Here is an 11,309-nt window from a genome sequence, read left to right on the forward strand (position 1 = left end):
AGTAGGTCTAAGAGCGTTTGCTTGTTTGTCAAGCTCAGCTGAACGTACTATGCAAAACCTTGGTCCGATTTCTCTGTATATTGCTTTATATGATTATGCGTTAATTTTGAAGAAGAGTGGCAAATTATACCAATACTACAATAGTTAAATGTACCGATTAGCAATAAATGCAGTTACCTAATTCCCACAATTATAAATGCCCATTTTAACGGAACTTTCAATAGGTCTCGAATATTTTTTCTTTCACTAAATGTAAAATGGTTTCAAGTCTACAGTTGAAACTTTCAATGTTATAAAGATTAAACCAACACGCACTGAATAGACCTTCGTTCTTTGCTGACTGGTTAGATTATCTCAGAAATTCTCAGTCAAAAATAGTTGGAACTCCTAATTTCCATTATTCAACTGTCTTCCTGTTATTCAAAGTTGAAGAGAATTAACACGCTAAGAATCATACAGTGTTACTTGTACAATTAATCTTACATAAAAAGAAATTGGAATCCAGCGAAAATGATGCTGAGCTGTTCACATTTACTCTAAGTTCATAAAAAAAAAAAATAGCACGGACACGCGCACATGATTCGACAATGCGATCGCAGTCGAACGAAACTTTAAGAAAATTATAACCTAAAAAGGTCACTTACAGGAGCAAGTGGGTCTGCCAGTCTTTCTTCTTTAATATAGTGCACTATTTTTATATTAATACGGAGAAAGTATATTATTGACCGAGGCACACTTTAGTTAAATGACTAACTGTATTCTGTCGCACTTATGCAAAGTGAAAGTCGGCACAACCAGTCAGCCTGAAGGTTTCCGGCAACTCCGGGATTTTTCTTTACCGTTCAATTATTAGAATTCGTTAAAGTGCGCGGATATTAATTGCTAATAGATATTCAAGTGACTCTGCCAGTGTCCGAAAGCCAGCAGAGTACGAATAGGTATCATACAAATTGCTAAAAAGGAAAATGCACAGAATATCTTAAATGGTAAAAAAATCAACAAGAAGGTCTACTCTGTTTATGTCTATTCTTATCTGCCTCTGTCTCTCTTTTCTCTTCTGTCTGTTTCTCTTCTTAAGGGCAAAATGCCATCAACATTATCAACCAGTTCTGTTAACATTAAAGAGACATTAATGAACTCAAGATTAATTAGTAGACGAAAAATGACAGAAATTAGGAAAAAATATGCTACGGAGCTGCCTCTTGAAAACGAGTAGGTTACAGAGTTAGAACTTAAGAAATCAATAAGGTTGTCCCATAGCTTGGACGTAAAAGTAAAGAGAAAGTCTCTTAATTTGTCAGTTAGATTACAAAGTACGAAACAGGAATTGGTAAGAGGTTATCTGAAAGGTGTTACAATGCAAAGAAAATTAGGTAGCAATCACAACTGATAAAAAACGAATATTATTTTCTCTCTGTTAATGTTACGGAGGCAGCAATCAACCTAAGTATCGTGACTAAATAGCAGGTGGAATCGCCAGGTATCGCCATCAGGTGCGCGTGAGAAAATGTTAATTGCCGCACATAATTAGCATTAATCCCAGTAAATTAATCGGGCCCGATTTAGGAAACTGCAGATGATTAACGTAAATTGAATAATTACAGACAATAATAACGCATAACACGATCTCATTAGCGACTGACACAGAAAAACAACGAAGCATTACGCCTACTTGCGATCAGATCCAAGAGGCTATAAGAGGATTCCGACCGCAATGGTCGCCCGCTGAACAGCGAACGAATTAAAAAAGTCGAAAATGAATACTATGAATTATACGAATCACCATCACAACAACAACATCATCATGATCATGAATTCACGAACCATCAAAAATAATTATCGCCGGATTCAAGAATCATGACGAACAGTTATAGTCAGTTAAAGATCTGGCTCAAACGCAGCTCTTCGTAGGAGACGCACACACACTCCAACACACAGGTATGCGAATTAATCTAGCGCCATCTTCAGCATGCATGCCAGCCTGCGCCATTAAAACCTATGTGAGGATTCCCTAACAATAAGATCGGTTGAATGAGAGGGGCTGGCTATGCATAAAATCCTCTGCCAGAATCGAAGCGATCCGGAATGAAGATTGGACGACGGTGGCATCTGATGATGAAACAGTTGGCAATCATCTGCATTTCGTGAGAGAAGATTTTTCTTCCGTTTGTTGAAATGATCCGGAATGGTGACAAAAAGATGGTCTGAGATGATGCAGCTGGTGACTAATATGTTTGTTAGGTGGGATATTTTATTTCCTTTTTAGTGGTGTTAGTTTGGAAGGAAAATGGTTAATGATACACACACACACACACATATATATTTGCATATGAAGGAATTTTTTCTTTTGTCCCCGTGAAAAGAAACTTTTCTTAGTATACAATTTATCTTTATGCCTGCTCATCAGTTCTTTAAAGTTATAAGAACTAGCAAACAAGCAGAGATTCATGAAACTGACAGTTGTTTTGTAGTTAACCAAAATGGCATTATTATTGTTATTACTATCATTTTTCTAAAATACTTAAAAGAGAACCATGAGAATGAGAAATAAATAAGATAAAAATGAAAATACGAGTGAAACAAGCTATCCCTGGAGGTTAAAAAATTCATAGCGTTGAAAAAGACTTTATAAAATGATGCCTTTTAAAGGGGAGAGAGAGAGAGAGAGAGAGAGAGAGAGAGAGAGAGAGAGAGAGAGAGAGAGAGAGAGAGAGAGAGAATAAGAAAAAAAGGTTGTTGAAAAAATCGCTAAACTTTAGTAATAAAGTAAAAATAAAGCCATTGCCTATAATAAAAAAAAAAAAGCAGAAAAAGACACAAAAATCAAAACTGAAGTAAACAAAACCTTACGAGTATTTCCTATCTTGAAAACAAGATGTTGTTTCATTAGGATACAGAAAATTTTCTGATGTATTTATTTAAAAACCTATGAAAAGGTCCTACCCACACACCAAACACCCCTAACCCCCGAAACACAAAATAAAAATGAATTCAGTTCTTTCGATTATAAGGCTCATCGAAATTAGATAACTAAAAATGCAACGGATGTAATAACAGATAATGCCTATTTAAGAGAAAAACTCTTTCCTGGCACCCATTTCTTAATACTTTTTTTTCAAAGGGCAAGTTCAAATCTTGCAGGACATGTAAACGAGTCTTATATTCAGAGATAAGTTCTAAAGTCTTATAAGCTACTGTGATAAGTAATTTTATGATATTTATTATAAATTCCCAATCAGATTTATAGTTCTAAATCCTATAAGACAGAACAAGAAATCCGACGATATTTTTTTCGCAATAATTTCTATAACAGTCTGGTTAGACTTGTAACAGTCTAATTAGACTTACAGCTACAAGTCCTTATGTGATTTACAGCAACAAGTTTTAATAGACTCACAGATCCATAACAAAGACAATAACAACAGCAAGTCCTATTAGACCTACAGCACTAAGTCTTATAAGACTTGAAGTCAAAAGGCCTTCGAGACTTTGAAGAGTAACGGGTTTTCAGTGATTGGGGTTCAAAACATCTCGTCAATAATGATGGAATCACGAGGTGGTACGACGCAAGGTGGGTGTGGGTGTGGGGGTTTACCTGGGCTGCTACTCTGGCAATTACCAGCTGTGCACCTGGCCTGCCAGGCACCTGGATCAGGCACCTGGGTTCTCAAGAGAGAGAGAGAGAGAGAGAGAGAGAGAGAGAGAGAGAGAGAGAGAGAGAGAGAGAGAAGGCTTCTTTATGCGGGCACGCTCACAAGCATCAATGCGAGACTAACAAAAACAAATACAGACATATATACATATATACAAATCTCAGTATATTTATATATATATATATATATATATATATATATATATATATATATATATATATTATATATACATAAATACATACATATAAATATATACGTATGTATATATGTATATGTATACATATATATATAATACATATATACATATGTATGCGTATGCCATGTATACGCGTCTTTTATGTTACAACTATTCTTAGCATCGAAATCACTATCTTTTTTTTTATTCTGAGACCAGATTCAATCGACAATGTGTTGCTTGTTTCAAGGCTACCTCCTGTAATTTCCAGCTTATACTCTGCTTTTAGACTAAAATTCAAAAGGCATTGCTTGAACTTAGGTTCTTGTTGCTTTGTTTTTTTCTGTATTTGTTTTTCAATGTTTTTATGCATTATCTTTCTCCTATCACACTTAAGGGCACAATTCCTTATGGAAGTTTGCTGAACAACCTAATAATAATAATAATAATAATAATAATAATAATAATAATAATAATAATAATAATAATAATAATAATAGCAGTTATTAACTAAAGCATAGGTGGCTGGCCGACAAACGAGTGATTATTACTGCTGGATGAACCGGAAGTTCGGTTAGGGAGTTCGACGTGGTACTAGTGAACATCCTGTGTAAATGTAGGAAGTGTCTAAAGCTGGGAAATATATATATATATATATATATATATATATATATATATATATATATATATATATATGTGTGTGTGTGTGTAGGGTAAATACCCGGGCCGTGACCTGTTGCGCAATTCCTCCGTTGTTTGAACACTTCCCGAAAATGCATTTGAACGCGCCCCCATCAGCACCAGTGAGACTTATGCCCCCTCTGCATAACACGCCGAGACCTCTACGTTCCTATTAAAGTAACTGTTTTATCCTAAATTACGAAATAATGGCATATATTAAACAGAGATTCACTAAGGTTTAGCCGTGCGAGGTGCTAACTCACCGGCCATGACGGTCTCGAAACTTTTACTTGAAACACTTTAAAAGTGGACGAGTGACGCCACCTCGATATTTGCAAAGTCACTTGTGCAAACAAACTGCCCATTTCCTGTGTTAAATCTGCAAAAAATTTGTGCCCATAGACGCTGATATACAGCCTCCTTTACATCAATGGTAAACGCTGGCTTCCTTCGGGCCGTGGACGGGGAACTCTAGCGAATTTTCTGGACGTCAGAGCGCTAGATAATATTTAAATAATTGGGTAGCTAAACACCAGAATAAGGTTATAAACTGAGTAAATGTATTACGTGTTCGTTATAATTCATTTGAAAATATTCGTTCTTGCAACAAACCAGATTCCTGATATAAGACAAATTTCAGCGCTTTTGGTGTGAACATTACGATGTAGCTATTTTTCGCGTTTTCCTATCGTTTTATTTATTAATATATATTACTTACATTATAATATATATATCACATACATAGTGCAAGATTTATCAAATATAATGGTGTTTAAGTAATAATTTTGGATTTAAAACCTTTATTTCAGTCCTGTATTTTGACGTCGTGGCATCTTGACTCTCGTACCAATTCTATATAAATTGTCATACTCAACTTTCTTGCGTTTCTGCCAAAGTGGTAAACTTCATATGTACACATTACATGTCTCAGAAGTATACATAGTACTATGGACTTAAATAAATGAAAAGTCCTAACAACAAAATATTACATTTTTATCATGAACAATTGACTAATGCGTCGTCCGCTCTCGGATGTTTGTGGCAGCCAGATGTACAATAAGGCTGGAAAATTGTTCCCGCCACAGTTTCGCTACTTTGATGGAGTAAAGTGCTGTAAACAAACTTGCTCACGTATTTCAAGTGGCATTTTGAGTGAATTAAGAACAAAATGTGTAAAATTACAATCAAATAAGCACTGTGGAGCTTCAGTTGTGATGTCTGTAAGGATAAAACCACGGATTACAAGGTAAAAATGCATTTCAGTTCTACCACTTGTCAGACGGGAATTCCATGTCTCATACTTTCACTAGTATAGGCAACAAAATGTTGTTTTATCGTGCTGATTACAACTCACATATTGAGTAATATCGATAAACATTACATATATAAGCGTGTTCAGTATAGCGGTAAATGAGCGCTGGGAAGGAAGTGTCCAAGCACCATTCAGGGTGTATCAGCATTTGGGGGGACGCCATATTGGATTCAAAATTGCCATGAACACTTATTTTACGAAGACTTTACATAATTATTTTAGGTCGTATGGCAATTTCCTATAGCTCATTTTGTTAATGAAACTTCAATCTTTTGAAAGGTTTTTTAAAGTTTTAATTTTGCTGTTGTTTCACCAATTAAATATCGAGTGAAAAGTGAAAATTCAGCTACCGATGTGTGTCATCCCCGATCATTTACCCTATGTAATGTGTGTGTACACGTGTCTGTGTGCGCGCTCGTGTTTGTATATAAAGAGGAATCCACAATACAAACTCTCAAAAAAGTTATGGCAACACTAAAAAATCTTCCGGAGACAACAGCCTAAAAAAAAGTACTGTCTGGCAACTTTATACTAAGTACGTGAAGCCAGCTCACAATTACTGCTGACAGGTTCCGCATTTTCCTATTTTAAATGGATTTTCCGTTGCACTTTGATTTTTATCAATATGTTACTGTTATACTTCCAGAGCTATCAACGTTTGCAACTAATAGGCTACTAGTTTCTTCCAAGTGATATTTGTAAACATAGGTCTATGAAAGTACACTATTATCCTCGTATTATTACTCTTGTGATTTACGTTAAATGTTTGCAAAATATCATGAATAAAGCATTTCGTGATTGGCATTGTAGATAATAATTTCCTCTCTCCATGTTCTATTATCATTCATTCCGGTTTTTAGTTCAAACAAACATTTGACAAAATGATTATGTATTCTCAGCAGTGTCAAAGAAAGAAAATTACCTAAAGCAGTTTGACAACTCGAGAAACAAATCTCTCTCTCTCTCTCTCTCTCTCTCTCTCTCTCTCTCTCTCTCTCAGTGCTTTATTTGCAATAACCAAAAGCTTATTATCTCTCTTGATCGCAACGTTTACGGTTAGGAGGTTTAAGCAAGCTACATCAATGATCCGTTGATCTTGCAGATCGCTAGGCCTAGCCTAACAGCTTCATGCACTAGATGTACTCTTACTTACATTTCCTTTCTGTCTTTCGTGGTGTCCATCTATACACAGTTGTTTTGTTGATGCTAAGCTGGCAATCAATGTCACTTATCGGAATTTAGACTTATGCTAGTTAATGATAGATGGCCTTGGAGATAGGTGCTGTGCCTTCGTCTGGCTTCCATCTACGAGAGTCGGTGGACGTTTCCCGCCAATGTGTGACGTCATAGGTAGCGAGAGTATGTAAGCTATTTTCTTTTATTTTATCTCTCTCGTGTTTTGGACAGCCAGTATGGAATAAATATTTCTTTATTTCCACATGTAATTTCAGAAACAATGATTAATTATTTTATGCCAGCAATCATTATTACACTTTGGATTAAAGCCGTAAGATTTCCCGCCAATGTGTGACGTCATAAGGAGCAAGTTTATAAATGCTTTTTTCGTAATGTTTTTGACAACCATTATGGAATATATACTTCTTTCACCATGTAAATTCGGAAACAATTATTAGATATATGTCAGTGATCATTTTGAATTATAGATGAAAACCATGAGATGTTATCTGTCTACTAGTATTAAGTAGTTCGGTAGCCTTTCGCCAGGGCGGCGCTGTCTGCAGTCACTGAGCCTTGCGGCCGTCTTCAAACACCGAGGAACCGCGGAAATTGCATAGGCCCTTTGTGTATAGTGCGATTTTTTCGTTCATTATCTTTATAATTGCAGAAATGGGCACAGGAATTCTTCGTGAGAAAATGGAACAACATTTCACAGGTAAGTAAAGCATACTGAAGTTTACTGACCCATAATAATTTTGTGCTAGTCAGACAAGTCTTGCTAGCAGTAGAAAAATTATGCTCTCTCCGTTAACATGACTTCTATTTTCAGCATATTATTGTGGCACACTGCCCGGCGATTTCAATTATGAAATCAGTACATCATTACTCTTATATATGCCGCATAGTATAAAGTGAAAACGATCTTTCTCGTTATTAAAAATGCTTGGTATTCAGTAGGCCTGTAGGTTGCTGGTGTGCCAAGAAGCCTCGTCTCTTAAACATGTTACTGCGATACATAACGACACCTGCTGTATTTTGTCAGCCATTAAGAATTGTTTTCTGTAGGTAGGCTTATAGGATACTGCCTATACCATTAGTTTGTCAGTTTTAGATATGTATATATACCATTAGAGTTGTTTGATAAAATATCATTTTATGAAATGTGGTTTCATAACGAAATTCAGAAACGTCACGCTTTGGTAAGAGTATTTCAGGACGACGTAAACAAACCACAGAAAACAACTCCCGTTATTCGATTCACAGTAAAAATGGCTATGTACTTTTTTATGTGACAAATCCTGGTTTAATTCATGTTTCCATTAAACGGTAAGTCTCATCGATGGGTAATAGCAAGAAAATGAAGTTAGGCATTCTAGTAGGTTCCACCTCTGCCCTCAAAATTCGGTAAGATGCTATATCATTTAAACCCTATTCAAAGTTTAAATTAATTTTGAATATATTAAAATAACTTCCCCATGGTGAAAGTTACCGGATCATCTTGCCAAGGAGAGAATATTCTTTGAGAATGGCAACAAGAGGGAAAAGAATCTTGGCCAAGCAAACGCTAGGCCTATACCTACTTACTCGGCGGCTAGTTTTTGTTTTGTCCTTCGTTCGGGAACATTTTTATTCCAAATAGGACAATATTACTGTCTTAAGGTAGACCTTATTTAACAATTCACTCTAAGTATCATTCCAAAGCCTTAGAATAGAAAGAAATGACTGGTAGACTTTTCGGCCTTCGGTTCGTTCACAAAACGCTGAGCATGGCGGGAAAAAATAATATTTTGCTGAACGAGTTTTTAATAATCCCGTGGGAATACAAAAGTAGCTGGACATGCTAAATAAAATGCAGTTTCTTTGAACGAATGTGATAACCGCCTTCACACTGATGCTATTCTTGCTTGCCATTACAAATGCTTGGTGGTAAGTAGGTCAAGAAGCTATTGTTTGTTATCATGTATGGTTTTAAATCTACATCTGTGATGCTTGACGGTATTAATGTATTGCCACTCATACATGCGTATACCTGTCGAATTTGGATACGTTTATTAGAGCTGGAATAGACCCATGCTCACCTTCGTATCCAGGTGTGTAATCGGTTTTATTGCATTTTAAGCTGAAACATATATATAGAATCTATTGGTCACTTCTTTTTCCAAATACGTATACAATTATGATAACCCCAAAGCCCTCTTAATTGAACTTCACGATTACTTCACATGTTTTGGATACGTTTGTCAATAAAAAGCCTGGGACCCAAATGAAAGACTATGAAGAAGTTCTGATGTCCACAGCAGGACTCGAATCTGCAATTGAAGTACCAGAACGAGGTCACGTTACCTACCAGACCACGGGACGGATTAGAGCCTCTTGCCTGTCGAATTCAGACATTTATTAGAGTCGTTCCAATGCGGGTTCGAATCTTGCTGCGAAAGTCTAAACTTCTTCATATTCTTTCATTTAGGTCTCAGGTTTTGTAGTAACAGGCTAATCCAACAAGTGTGAAGAAAATCGTGGAGTTAAAAAGGGGGAATATAAATATATATATATATATATATATATATATATATATATATATATATATATATATATATATATATAGTGTTTGGGAGTTTGTATGTTTGTTTAGGTTTAGTGGTGGATGTGTTTAGATTTAGTGGAGATGCACTTTGGTTTAGTGGGAGTGTGTTTAGGTTTAGTGGGAGATGTATTTAGATTAAGTGGCGGTGCGTTTAGGTTTAGTAGGGGATGTGTTTACGTTTGGTGGGAGGAGTGTTCAGGTTTAGTGGTTGGTGTGTTTAGGTATAGTGGGTGTGTTCTGGTTTAGTTGGGGCGCATTTAGGTTTAGTGGGGGATGTGTTTAGGTTTAGTTTGGCTGTGTTTTGGTTTAGCAGAGTCCGTTTAGATTTAGTGGGATTGTTTCAGTTAAGTGGGGGTGTGTTTAGCTTAGTGGGGGTGTGTTTCGGTTTAGCTGGAGTGTGTTTTGATTTATGGGGTGTTTAGGTTTAATGGGGTGTGTTTAGATTTGGTGAGGCTGTGTTTAGCTTTAGTAGGGGCCATTTAGGTTTAGTGAGGGGTTGTGTCTAGGTTTAGTAGGGTGTATGTGTTAGGTATAGTGGGGGTGAGTTTTGGTATAGTGGGGATGCATTTAGGTTTTAATGGGGTATGTTTAGGCTTTGTTCGGTGGTGTATGTTTAGGTTTTGTGGGGGTGTGTTTAGGTTTAGTGGAAGGTGCTTGTAGGTTTAGTGGGAGGGTTGTTTATGTTTAGTGGAGGATGTATTTAGGTTTGATGGGAGGGACGTTTAGGTGTTTAGCTTTAGTGGTGGATGTGCTTAGGTTTAGTGTGGATGTGTTTTGGTTTAGTGGGGGTGTGTTTAGTTTTAGTTGGGGGAATGTGTTTAGATTTAGAGTGGGTGTGTTTCGTGTTTAGGTGTAGTGGGTGGTGTGTGTTTACGTTTAGTAGGGCATGTTTAAGTTTGGTGGGAAGGGTGTTTAGGTTTAGCGGAAAGTGTGTTTAGGTTTAGTGGGGGTGTGTTCTGGTTTAGTGGGGTGTGTTTGGGTGTAGTGGGGAATGTTTTTGGGTTTAGTTGGGGTGTGTTTTGGTTTAGTGAGGGTTTGCTTAGGTTTAGTGGGGCTGTTTCAGTTAAGTGGTGGATGTGCTTAGGTTTAGTGGGGATGTGTTTAGGTTTAGATGGTGGTGTGTTTTGATTCAGGGGGGTTTAGGTTTAGTAGGGGGTGTTTCGCTCTAGCGGGAACATGTTAATCAAAACCACACCACTGTCGACTATCATTCAGAGTATTCCCAGGCAACGCCAGGTTGCTCAGCTAGTATATATTCATATATATATATATATATATATATATATATATATATATATATATATATATATATATATATATATAAATGCGTATGTGGTATGTGTTGAAAAAGAATAAATATTTATTCATATGCATATAGATTTCTGTTAGTTCAAAAAGGAATGCATTTATCTAATGAAACTGTATCTTACTTTTCAAAATTTAAGGTATTCTCAAATAAAAGCATGTGCTTTTTTCATGCAAAATTATATACTTTATATAAATCGACATTTCATGTTATTCTCTTTTTTTGTTATAAGAGGCTATAAAGTTATTTGTACGTACACAAATTACTGACTGCGTAATAAGGGAATACATTTCCAAATCAAACTGTGCTTGGCTTTCCAATATTTGCGGTATATACAGATTATAAAGCAAAATTCTTTACTTCAACTACAATAGACTTGTGAAGACTAATACTTCAAAATGTTTTGTGCAGAAATGATT

The 11,309-nt window shown here is 36.1% G+C and overlaps 1 protein-coding gene across 2 annotated transcripts in view; it reads right to left on the reverse strand.

Moving 5' to 3' along the window:
- LOC136854615 (uncharacterized) overlaps positions 1–7,162 on the reverse strand; it is a 493,174-nt gene extending 486,012 nt beyond the window's left edge. The window contains exon 1 of one of the 2 annotated variants that reach the window (XM_067131142.1): positions 6,975–7,162. The gene's annotated coding sequence lies outside the window, so the exon portion shown is untranslated. The remainder of the gene's footprint in view (positions 1–6,974) is intronic. The other variant, XM_067131141.1, reaches the window with a different exon arrangement.
- Positions 7,163–11,309: the final 4,147 nt, after the last annotated feature.

The sequence above is a fragment of the Macrobrachium rosenbergii genome, chromosome 29, assembly GCF_040412425.1.
Source record: "Macrobrachium rosenbergii isolate ZJJX-2024 chromosome 29, ASM4041242v1, whole genome shotgun sequence".
NCBI classification, from domain to species: Eukaryota; Metazoa; Arthropoda; class Malacostraca; order Decapoda; family Palaemonidae; genus Macrobrachium; species Macrobrachium rosenbergii.